At 39.1% G+C, this 13,235-nt stretch overlaps 1 protein-coding gene across 2 annotated transcripts in view; it reads left to right on the top strand.

The window, feature by feature from the left end:
* Positions 1-13,235, top strand: part of SYT16 (synaptotagmin 16) — a 569,077-nt gene that overhangs the window by 107,302 nt on the left and 448,540 nt on the right. Inside the window, exon 1 of one of the 2 annotated variants that reach the window (XM_069207384.1) lies at positions 9,060-9,133. The exons of the other annotated variant lie outside the window; for it this stretch is intronic. The gene's annotated coding sequence lies outside the window, so the exon portion shown is untranslated. Of the gene's footprint in view, positions 1-9,059; positions 9,134-13,235 lie in introns of those variants that run through there. 2 annotated transcript variants of the gene reach the window in all.

Raw genomic sequence — 13,235 nt, 5'->3', positions numbered from 1 at the left:
TGAGTCTGACGAAACACAAGTTGCTATCTCCGGATCGGAGCTAGTCTGGAAAAAAGCATCCTCATCCCAACAGACATCTATGAAATGTTCCAGAAAAATTGATTTGTCTACACCAGGATTGTTCATTCTTGTTCAGAGATACACTGTTCTATTAGACAATCTCATACAAGAAGCCACCTGGTCTTTGAAGTAACCAATATTAATATTACACATCAGCGGGTTTCCTTGCAACATATCTATTTATTGGGTTACTGATATAGTGAGTAGTGGCCTAGCGCAAAGCAGTTCACATCTGTAACTCAAAATAATTAAGCTGAAACAATAAAATTAGACACTGAGAAAAGAAGATAGGCATAATTTCTCAAATCCTGGCTGCATAGTCAGAATCTAGTTGTTGTAAGAAATAGCCAAGGAAGCTGGAGAGGAAAAGTCCTAGAGGAATCCTACTTAGTTATTCCAGATCTGACCTCTTTACTCACCAGAATCAAAGGCATTTAGGGGAAAAGGCAATGAAAGAGGGGGTTCTAAATGCAGCGACCAAGACGTAATGAAAGATAATTCTCCACGAGCACGGTGTATCGAAAGTGAGGAGGGGAAGAAGGGGAGACAGAGAAATCTTTGGCTAATGGATACCCTCACATTCATACCAGGAAATTAGATCTCTGGACATAAAAGCAGGCGACCTCAACACTCCCCCATTAAGAAAAGTGATTCAAATAACATCTTACATTGATGGCAACACCAGCTTAATGGGCTGATAAGTGAGTCTGTGTATAGAAAGACTGAAAGCACTAATGTCCTGTGCCAAAGTGTTTGCTGCTTTCATTAAACTCAGAAATCCTTCATAAAGTGCAAGAAATTAAGAACAGAGAACCTCATCAATCCTTCACACATATATAGTATTGAGTTGTTTCAAGTAACTAAATTATACTCTTGTGTGATTTGTTTGCAGTATGCTGAGGTTAATGCAGAAGTATTGGGATTTTGCCAAAATGTACTCTCGAAAGTGATCACAAGACAGATACACATTCTAATTTGCAAGGATTCTGAAAGCATTACTCTTTGAATGCCTTCTGTAATGTTCATGCTCAATATGGGCAGGAAGTTCTTACAAACATAATTGCTTCAATTCTGATTACCTACTACTGTAATTTAATTTCTTAAAATGTCACTTAGTATGCTTGCTTGGTGCTGTCAATGAGTGGTAATGCAGGTAAATGACCAGAGGATCATACATTTTGTGATGGTGAAATTGGCAGATGGATCACTGTGAGGACTAGCGAGGGGGTACTTAATGGCTGATTCAGTCTAACCATCTCTCTTGAGCCTGGATTGCATCTAAATCAACCTGAATTACATTGTGAGCGGTATCAGATGTGACAGCAGAAAGGGCTCTTTGCTTTATGCCTAGGCACCCTTCACTGTATAAGTTGAGCCTGCACATCTTACCTGAAACTGATATTACTCTACAAGTGAGGACTATATAATATTCCATCAAGGAACTTGATTAAAAGATGCAGAAGGAGTGTATATGGGCTCCTTCAGAACTCTCTTTGCTATTGTGATATCTACAGAGACCAAAACGTTTAAATACCAGCTATGATACACTCAGGCTGGGGGGTCCCAGAGCAATGAATAGTTACTGGGTCCTAATTGAAACAATTGGATCATTTCACTTCTGGTGCCTTGGGCCCCCCTCACAGCAATGGCCCAAACTGGGAACCAAGAACCTTTTTTACTACTTGATTCTAATGATAACATGGCAGAGAAGTCCAAGGCATACTCATGGAGGTGGTGTAGGATAGAGACTCAGAACCTAGCAACATAACAAACAAAAGTTAATAAATTAATACCCTTTCATTGCCTTTTCTTTTATAGTGGAAAGTTATATTCAAAACTCTATACTATGCCCATACATTCCAAGTAGGTACAAGAAGCCAGATGGAAATACCAATGGAGGCACCCTTAAAGGACCTAGCAAACTTCTTGGACGGCTGAACAAGGAAATATCGGCATTACCTAATACATTCCTAAATGCCATCTAGCATTCTGTATGATTGAGGCACCTTTAATGGCCACGGGCTACCTTTTGGCATATTTCAGAAACCATTGAGCCTGATAAGGACCTTCTTAGCCCAGCAGCCCCACACCGCTGCAGTCCCAATGAAAAGAGAGAAGGCTAAGTACAAGTGGCCTCTTAACCAACTTGAGATATCTCTGTCTTTTTGTTTCTTGCTCCTGCTCCATAGGTACCAGCAGAAGCCCATGGGATCCACACCAAAGGTACCCACGATAGGACCAGTTCACAGATGTCCAGGTGGACCCCTTCGTTCAGGGTCCATATTGAGCCCCCTTTCACCTCTCCAGAAGGGTGAGCGGGGAAAATAGTGCCAATGTCTCTGGAGACTGAGTCCAGCTGTAGTCCAAGAAATAAAGGTGCAGAGTTCACAATCTTTCCTCTCCAGACAGGAGCTTTTCGATCTCTCCTTCCTCTTTGTATCCCCTCTTCAAAATGTCTTCAATTCTGCGTGGACTTGCTAGTGCAGGTGTTTTATTAAAATAAATTATGAATATGTGTCTATGTATTCTGAGTAATGGATTTGTGTAGAAAATATAATAACGTAGAAAATTCATGCACGCATTTGAAAATGTGATTACGATGAGTAGCCATCAATGTTCATGAAATGTACTTATTAATAGACTAAAGCTATGAAATATTGAGCATAAGTTTGACTAATGTAGTAATATGTCATATTAAAGGTTATGCATTAGGTATTAGCTTTAGTAATTGTAGGCCTTAACTTAGTGAAGGTCTTGGCCTAGTTGCCAGGCCTCATGTCAAGCTGTATTTTTTAACATTTAATAAATGGCTGTCCTAGAGAGTTGAACTGTGATTTTCCATTGCATTGTGTAAATGTGCTTGTAGTTGAGAACCTTTTCTTATAAGAACCAACTGCTAGACAATGCGGTTCTTGCTAAATGTAACATTGTGTGTGTAATGTGTGTAAGACTGACTTTCTCAGGAGGAGAACAATGGAGACACTGACTGGAGTAGAAGCTATAACAATATAGTAACCTGATGAGCCGAAAGATGAGGACATTGCAGGATAAACCAATCAGCGACATGTGAACGGAGAAATGGTACGATTCATAGGTTTGGAGTTTTAGCTTTATTGGACAAAGTGTGAACATGCAATCCCTTGACCAATAGGGATTCGCGAAATAGCTTTAGGGAACTTAACTTAACAAGACTGCACCGAGAGGGTGGAGACCCATTCTTGCCCATTGTTCGTCTTGACAAGATACGTGCTTAACCTTATTGATTAAAGACTTTGCGTTTTCTGAACTTTGATGCTGAATCCTGATGCCTTGCTGATCGACTGATGTCCTGATGACGAAGACTATCTTGTCTTGCCGATCCAGTTGAGGAGAGGTATTGTTTGCACCCATGTGTTTGTTATGCATATTTGCTTTTTCTTTCTAGGTACCAACCGCACTGTTTTGCCAGAGCCATAGTTAGATGTTTTTCCAAATTCGTGTTACTAACTTGTTTTGCATGAAGCCCAGCATGTTGATGCTACTCTGGTGTTAGTTAAGGATCCTCACTAATGGAAATCTACCAATAAGGAATAATGCTTGATAAGTTTCTTTCTGAAGTTACCAGTATGTTATCTTGCTGCGAAATTGCTCTTGTTATTAATTTGCACCATAACCCTAGAACGTGTAATAGTTCAAGCTTTGATTAGATTACGTTTTTCTGTCGCTTTGGACAGCCAATGTTGTTTCTGTATGTGTATCATTTGATTTTGAGGTTAATTTACATGACTTTAGCATTGTTAATATAGCGAAGTTAATATTCTAACTTTTATTAAAGGTGTGGTTATTCATGACTGAAAGATCATGGTGTGTGACAATTACTGACTCTATTGATTATTAATGTAATTGACTATTGATGATTATTGATATTGTGTGCTGATTATTGATATGCATGTACTGGAGGTATAGTGGGATCATCTTAATTGCGAGTCAAAAGGTTTATTGACCTATTTGCGTCCCCTTTTAAGTTTACTTATTAAGGTCAGAGGCGCTAACAGTCTTAAAAGTGGAGGTGAAGAGTCCTAGTAGATTTTTGTCCGTATCCAATCCAGAGATGCCACAACACCACTCTACCCTTGACTTCCTAGAAGCAACTCACAATTTGCAAGATATCAAAATCAACGAAAGCTCTTTCCTTTTAACTAACTACTCCCAGGCAGACTTAGCTTCTTCTAGCCATGCCATTAATTATGTAATTTCATTTATTATTAGTGATGTTATAAATAATTACATAGAAAGTGCTGTAGTATGTGAGGTCATAAGCAGTGCACGATGAGGGTGCAAGTTATACCTACTTCAGTTATCTATACCTGGTGAATTCCAGAGGTTTTTGTCATTTAAACTGTTATGTTTTAACTGACATTTTCCCCTAACTATAAAGTCACTTGAAAATGTTTTTCAGTGAATGTCTCAGGTTGTTTTCAAAACATAAATGAACGTATTATTACCATACCTAACTTCAAAACAGTTAAACTTTGGGGTTTTTCAGTGAATTTCAGTGTGTTTGGTTAACATAAGATAATATACGGGTCTTATTTTTAAACAAAAAGTTACTTTAGGGTATGATTTATAGTTACTTGAGATTACTATAGCTGGTGAATTTCAGTGGTTTTTTTGTTTAAAACCGTATGCTTTAACTTGAATTTCTACCTAACTATAACATCCCTTTAACCTTTGTTTTTCCACTGAATTTCTAAGCTTTTTTTGTATAAAGTAAGATATTCCCAACTATAATGTTATGTTAAGATTTGAGTTTTTCAATGAATGTTTGTTGTTTTTAAAGTAAAGTAAGATGTCCATTGCTGGGCGTTGCATGGGGTTTGGTGCCCAACAACCAACGAGCACGGCTTTTGGCACTGCTACATGTGGGGTTAGGTTCAGGGCCTGGTGTCCAGACCCTGCACCCAACCCCTTGAAGACACAAACGCACAGCTGACTCTTCAATGTATCAATATACAGTGTGTCATTTAAGTAAAGCAGACCTACTGGATTTGTCAGACCTACTCACTTTGTCAAGCAGTTGGAATACCAAAATATAAAAGGTGGACCTATTGTCTTTGAGGTATCATTATAAAGGGTGTGTGTCATTTAAGTAAAGCAGACCTCCTAAATTTGTCAAAGACCTATTGACTTTGTCAAACAGCCAGAATACCAAAAAATAAAAAATGGGCCTATTGCCTTTATCAACGAGTCAGCACATCAACATCTATAAAGCAGACGTATGTCTTTGTCAAAAAGTTACCAATAACTATAATCAAATGTACATTTTATAAATAAACATATTGTAATATTTAATAAAAATGATTGCAACAACAACAAGATGATATTTTAATGATTTTCAGCTACTATCAAGCTCTTCGGACCACATCCCAGTCCATCAGTATGATCCAACTTGGGCCCCGTGCACACGGTCCCACTAGAGCCAAGCTACACCTGGCTGATGAGTCCTAACTAGAGCAAAGCCAGTCCTGGGTTTCTTGTGTTCCTGTACAAGGAGGGCTTGGCCTGGCAGTTCATACTGGACTGTTCTCATTGTAGCATGGTCAAGACTGCTATACACATGACTAGCTCCAAACTGAGGTGGCATGGTGTTCAAAATAATGATTCACTGGGATGCAGCCCAAGAAATTACCTGTGGCTAAGATTAATTTAAGCATTCAATTCATCACTTTTTTGTAGAATTTAGTGTGTCACTCTAAATGGGATGAGTTTGAAAAACCTGGTCCCGTGCACCCTGCGTCATTGAAATCAAGCTATACCTGGCTGATGAGCCCCAACTAGAGTGAAAACTGGCCAGGGGTCACTTGAGTTCCGGGTCTGATAGGACCTGGCCTGGCAGTTACGGCTGGACTGTTCCCACTTGAGCAGGACTGATTTGTACATGGCAGGGTCCAAGCTGAGATGGCATGGTGTGCAAAATAACAATGGACTGATATGCCACCTTGAGTAATTAACAGTGGCTGATATTAATTATAGCTTTTCATCTATCATTATTTTGTAAACTTTAATAAAAGTGACTTTTCTAAAATATTGTCAATAAGCCTTTTTTTATAAAAGAAAATACATATGTCTTTGAGTCTTTCTTAAAGGTTTTAGGCCACAAAATGCTGCCATAGACCCAACTGCCAGAGTTTTCTGCACTTTGGATCAAGAGAACGCACTTCCAACTCAGGGTGGCTCACAAAAATATGGTAAGTTCTCCTAGGGTCATGGATTCAATGACCCAAGAGACTTGCTATGTTGTTTCATGTTGCTGAGTGGCAGCTGCACTCTTTGGAGTCCCCCACAAGATTTTAAAAAAGCCTGGCGGTGCCTTTATCTGTTCTAGGGGCACCACCTGCATCAAAAAATATTTTTCAAAACAGCTCTTGCACGGTGTTATGGGACCCTCCGTAGATGGAGCAGTGAATGTGAAATGAGCAGCCAGTAAAAAATATTTCACTGGCCTATGTATTCAACTACAGCAAGTTTATTTCATGGCTTATTTTAATATTGACGAACTCTGAAGCCAAAATTCCCCCTAAAGTGCTGATATAACATCAGAAACTACTCTTAAAAATATGTCTCATATACTACAAAGGCTGAAAATCTCAACTTTCAAAGGACCTGAACACTCCTTCCAATCTTAACAAAGATCCAGCACAACTCAAAAGGGAGGAGATAGGTGTTTGTGTGTGTGTGAGAGAGAGATGGTGGGAGAGTGGATTTAATAACTAATGCATAAAAAACAGTTTTTTTTGTAGAAGAAGACCTGGGAAAAGGATTGATATTGGAGGGAACAGTGGGATGATTAAGTGGTGAGAGTGACCACAAATCTCTAGTGGCAATGAAGTGAAAGATATGTAAAACAGTGCTATGGGAAAGAGATTATCGAACAGCAGCAGATATATGAATATAACAAGACTGCCATGTGCGAGTGGGGTTGTGAGACATTCCAAGACCCTAGAGTCGTTTTAGCTATAACTTTGGATTTGGATAATGTGGTATTGAATTGAACAGAACTGATTGAAGGACTGACAGAAAGGAGAAAGAAGAAAGGTAGAAAGGAAAAAAGGGACAGGTTGAGTAGGAGACAAAGAGTAAAGAAAGCAGAGAAAGTGAAACTGTGAGATTGCAAAGTAAACAGAAAACCCAAAGGGTAAAGTGTTATTATTTTAAGATGAAAATATCAGTTAAAATTTACATTTTAAACTGAGAAAATTACTGAAATTCACCAGTTAATTGAAGTTAGTATAACTCACAGCCTAACCATGCACTGCTTGTGACCTCACATATTACATGACTCATAACTTTCTGTGACATCATTGATGACATCACTGATGACATCTGGAATGATATCATTGATGACAGCACTGTTTATGGTGTGCGTGTTAATATTATTTGTTACAGTGAACAATGCATTGTATTTATAGACAATTTCATACAACACATTGTAAAAGTCGAAGTGTTGTATTATATGTGTGGTAAAGGCATGCATGGTAAGTGATATTCACACAGAGGTTTATCATACTGGCAAAATATATGTGTGTACAAATGCAGATGTCATGGGTAAAATCCCATGGAAATAGGCACTCAGAAATCCATATCTGTGCGCACATATGTTATACTATGATGAGCAAAGAGCTTTGTGAATCAGTCCCATGTTCATTATCTAGCTCAAGTCCTTCAAGATGCAGTGAATCGAGGCACCGGGGAGAATCATCATGGAGGAAGTAAGCAACGGCAAAACTCAGGATATATATAACATTTTTGGCAAATTAGGTGTAAGACCTTTACAGTTTGGGAGTCGACATCTAAGGGAAAAAAAGCAGAACATATAAAGGAACTACTAAGGCCTTCATTAGAAAATCAAAGACAATCCCAATTTGATCGGTAATAGGAATTACCAGTTGAATCAAGATTGCAAGCTTCGCAGGAAAAGTTACACCTTAAGGTTTGTTCTCATACACATTTCCTCCGCTAACAACAGAATTAATTTGAGGGAAAATCAGATGAGAGAGGGAAAACTATAAGACTCTGATTCCGTGATTATTTCACATTCTGAGGTCAAAGAACTTAAAATGAGCTATATAGTACTGCACCTGGGAATTACTGTACCACGCAATATCGATAATCCCCAGTGCGGCATCACCAATGTGATGTAACCACAACACTTCTAATGAGTACGAATGTAGTGATAAACCCAAACTCCTGGGAGATGGATGGGTTAAACTATCTACCCATGAGAACCGTGAAAGAGTTTCTCAAATAAATGAACAATAACACCTGATCCAACTAATGAATGTCAATTACCCAGTTACACTTTTTTTTAGCAATGCACTGAGCAGAACACCAGAAAAGATTCTAACTTGTTGGCGGAGTCTGTTCCATTACTACTACTATGGCTGGAGGCATGAAAGACAGTAACATAGTGGCATCTGCAAAAGGTAATATTTGTAAAGGGGAGAATTTAGAAGAGACAGGTACAACTGCAATCACGCACTATGACAGGAGTCTTAAAATGGAAAATCAAGTGTGCAGTGATGCCTATCAAATTTAATCCACCCATATATTCTTCCCTTTTTCTGTTGGCTTTTTTAGTTAAGAATAACTGCTAGATGTTTACATATGTGTTTTTCTGTTTGCTGAGCTACTCGTGTTTAAATCAATTCATATTTAATTACCATAATTATTAGTCTACTCAGATTAGTGTTGTCATATCATAATACTATGAGACGAAATGTTTTGTCGGGAGTTTTGAGTACATGTATGATTTGCCAATAACTATCTTTCATAAAATGTTGCCATCTCATTTAGTGAAGAGGAAAACAGGCAGATGATGGCTGACATAAGGATGTGCTGGAGGTCCCTCGGGACAGGAAGTGAGCTCAGGAACTAGCTCAGGACAGGAAGTGAATGCAGGAACAGCGTGTGTTGATGGTTTATATTGATGGTCATTCCCTTGGCAAGGATAAACTGGGTGAGGCTGAAGGGAGGTGCGAGATTGAGGCAGTGTGGAGTACGGGTGCAGGAGTGACTGCTGAGTGGACGTGAGCTGGTGAGTTAAGGGGACAGGGAAACGGCAGAAAAGCAAGAGAGGAGAGGCGAGCTGTTAGAAAAAGTTTGAAAGGGAGTCAGACACAAAGGGTGTCAGTCATTTGCAGTTTGCAATTGTTTTCATCATTTTTCTAAGCATTCCTATCCTTAAGCACACGTAAAGCGCTTTCCATGTGTGACACTATGCAGTGTTCTTTCTCTATGCTCATGGTTTTATTTCAGTAGGAGGATTCTTAGGGGGGCTCGATGCACAGTTTACAACCTTCAAAATATTCTTTGTTGCACAATTAACCAGTATGAAAGCTTAACTGGAAAGAAGGCCACTTTCTGTATCCAAATGCATTTTGAGTGAGGGCGTGGGGTATTGCTGCTGATTGTAATCGATGCACATTTTTCGTCGGTTTAATCAAGCCATTATTGTTTCACAAAGGAACAGGGGTGTATCATCAAACCACAGCGCAACCACCGCCCCCGACCACCCCACCGTCGCCCCACATGAGAAACATGGGCTGCTACCCCTCCGAGGGCCCCGCTCAGTTCCAGGTTTTTGAAAATTGGGGAGCCTGCCTACGTGGCACTTTAAGTGAGCCCTCACGAACCCTCCGAGGGGGTATCCCTCGGTGCTGCACCAATGCACACACACAGGCAGCACATGAAACTCAGTCCGTAATGTACTCAAACACCTTGGTTTTTTACACTAGCCTTATGCAGGCCTATTCTCCTTATGATCTCTTTAGGATGCACATGTCCACCTTTGCCTCTTACATAACCTTGATTTCGGGGCCGAGTGCACCCTCTAAAGGTACATTTTATAACTTTAAATCTGAGTTTCGTATCCACGTTTACAAAAGGATAGCACAGGAGAGTTAACCGTGGATAACCGCAATCATTTGAGTCTATGATAAAAAGTACCCATGTACTGTACTTTAGAATCATCTAGGAGCTCTGTGAATGTACTGAGGAAAGAGGCAACATGTTGATTTTCCTTATATTTTCAAGTACCTCTGTTTTGATTCACAGTATTCTATTTACATAAATATGGGATACTTTATTCTGTATAATTCATGGCCATTTTGACACAGCTCACCCCTTGCTATGCAAACAATTAATAAATGTGAAAGAGGTATTGTGAAAACTGTCATGTAAGAAGTTTAGTGAAAGTCAGTTTTAAAGTCATGCCATTTTCAGGTTTACAATGTGTAATATGCAAATAAATTCTTGCTGCCAGGCAATCCGTTTTCTTTTGCAATAAATGAACATACGGCCAGGTATAGCAGCTGACTGAATTTATCATGAATTAAAGGGGTAACCATGGTTTCTGGGTTATGCTTTGAATCTTTATGCGGGGAAATGTCTATTGTGTATGTACCAGGTTCCTGTGCTAGAGGGTCGCCCTCTTATGATAGATGCCATGTGCGAGGGAATGCTTCTCAATCTAACAATTCTTGTGAAATTGTAAAGAACAGAAAAATACAAGAAAGTCAGAAAATTAGGGAAATTAAGTGAAGTAAATGTGAGGTTCGAAAGCCAGAGGGGTAGTTCTATGAACTGAACTTCTGCTGCTACAACAAAGTGAAAATCAGGAGGTCACATATATGAATGTCAGCAACGCCGACTCAGCCTTCCATTCTCCCCAAGGGGATTGAGAGCCATGAGTTGGTAATAAAGTGATATTTAATGAATCTGTAGGGTCCTGGGCAAGATATATTTCTCTCCCCTCTGTTTGGAGCAACTTTGAATTACTACCCCCTTTCAGTTCACTCAAGTCCTCATAATGCCAAACAATATTGAAATGTATGCTAAAACTGCAGAACTGGAGAACCAAAAACAGCAAAGGCTCAATCTGCCTGTTGTCTGTTAGTCAAACTGTACCATTAGAAAGTTTGAGCAATCATTAGTAAAGAAATGGCTTTCTTAGTTTGGATATACATATTTTGTTTTACCTTTTTACTTGCAGCAATATTTATTGTGGAATTCAGTGGCTAACCAGCATGTTACTCCCATGGTAGGGAAAACATGCTAAGGCTGACTTGTTAAATGTTTAGTCAACTAGTGCATACAATTAAAGTAAGAGATATGCACATATCACATGAAATTGTAGTTTTAGTTGCAAAATAGTTGTAATCACAAATATATTCCTCCTCACTACTAGCTGTCTTGCTTCAACTGTAACAATCAAAATGCTGCTCAGATGATTTTCAACATTCCATCGGTTATGATGTGGTCGTTTTCCCCCAGATTCTCTTTCTCTCCCTTGAACTTATTTTCGTTATGTATGCACACGTCTCTGGCTAAGCAGTTACCTGGGATCCTGCTGAAAAAGAGAAATGAGTCAGGCCAGGCTGCAGGAGCTGGATAGACACATAAAAAAACAGTATAGCAAGGGAAGTGAGGTTGAGGGAGAGATTAGGATGAAGTAGAAGTACAGTGAAGTAGGGAGAAAAGCAAAGTAAATGAAGCTAGAGGAAGCCAAAGGGCAAATTAAGGAGTTTTAGACACAGTAAGATTTAAAAAGCTAGAGAAGTAGGTAAGTTTTTAGAGTGCAATAGTGACCTATATTGATACAGGAAGAGAAATACTGTACTCCATAGGTTGAGGTAAAGAGAGAGGTGATGTAGAACGACATGTGATTTAGAGAGAGGTCAAGGCAGTGAAAGGTAGACGTAAATAAAGGGGTTTTAGGACTTTTAGGACTTTTAGGACTAACAATGATGCAAGGCAGAGAAAGAGGAAAGTGAGAAGAGGCATAAGGAAAGGGTCAGGCAAACAGTGTATTGGGGACAAGAGGGAGGTAGATAGAGGGGCAAAGGCTAGAAAGAGATATGCACAACAGAGAGAAAAGGGGAGCTAAGAGGCCTGTGTGAAATAGAGACGGAGCTAATATTTATTCAGAGGTAGGAAGTTGTAAAATAGAAATGAAGAGAGCGATGGTAAAGTAGAGAGATTTCACAAGGAACAGAGTTAGTAGAGTTGGAGGTCGGGAGTTAAAATGCAGAAGTACGGCTAGAGAGAGGTATGTGTCTGGGTGTGTGTATGTGTGTGTCTGAGAGAGAGAGAGGATTTGAGGCAGAGGAAAGAGGTAGAGCGGCAGAGGTAGAGAAATGAAGGTGGCCAGAAATGAAAAGGATATTTAGAGTGGTGAATAAAATGGAACAGGCTTAAAACAAGAGAAAGGTGAGGTGGAGAGGTGAGGTAGTGAACTAATGGTGAGGACAAATCCTTCAGTCACATCTACCATAATGAGTCAGTGTACAATTATGAGCCACTTTTTTCATGTAAAATCAGTGCAGGAAGATTGTGAAATCTAGATCGTCAACTCGTTTCAGTGGGATGATTTTATACTACCTTCAGGTAATATCCACCTTCTGCAGGACATTAAATGATTCTGATCTACCTTTAGGCATATTAACTCATGGTATACTAGGAAAATCCTCTCTCATGACTAATAATGAGGTGATCTACGTGAAATTCATTGCTCACATTAAGACCCGGACATTTCTTTTCCTTTTTGCAAAACTCTAAAGCGAAAAGAATTCAGAAAAACAATTTATTTGTGTTTTTACATCTGATAACTTTTTCTGTGTGTTGTGGTTACTGCTGGTTTTGTATCATCTTTTCTGTACCAGCAAACAATACGATTTTTGTGCAATTTTGTGAAATCTGTATTCCAGATCCAATTTGCAAAAAATTGGCAAACCTTTTCTTTGTCGAAATTTCTCACAAGTCTGATTTTTTGAATGTTGTATTTTGGGAAAATATTTTACTCACAGCTATCCACAACCCCTTTGTCTTGAATTTAATTTATATGTTGGGCTCAGGTGAAATGACTGTCGTTCCAGGTCTGTGCTATACAGAGTAAGCACAGCTGCCACATGCAATAAACCGAGACTGATTATCTGATCTGCTCCTATTCATTTAAACCATATGGAATCATGGACTGCGCAGTTATTTAGAAATATTCACTTAAATCCATCAAAGATTTCCAATTTTAATATTAATGTATCTATTCGAATTTAGAAAAAATACACTTTGAGAGCTCTAAATAGGACAGTAAATGCAAGCGAGAGCAAGAGAGCCTATTGACAAAACAATATGAACTCCTT

This window comes from Pleurodeles waltl, chromosome 9, assembly GCF_031143425.1.
Source record: "Pleurodeles waltl isolate 20211129_DDA chromosome 9, aPleWal1.hap1.20221129, whole genome shotgun sequence".
Classification (NCBI taxonomy): Eukaryota; Metazoa; Chordata; class Amphibia; order Caudata; family Salamandridae; genus Pleurodeles; species Pleurodeles waltl.
The sequence above is the reverse complement of the archived record's forward strand: the minus strand, read 5'-3'. Positions and strand labels throughout refer to the sequence as shown.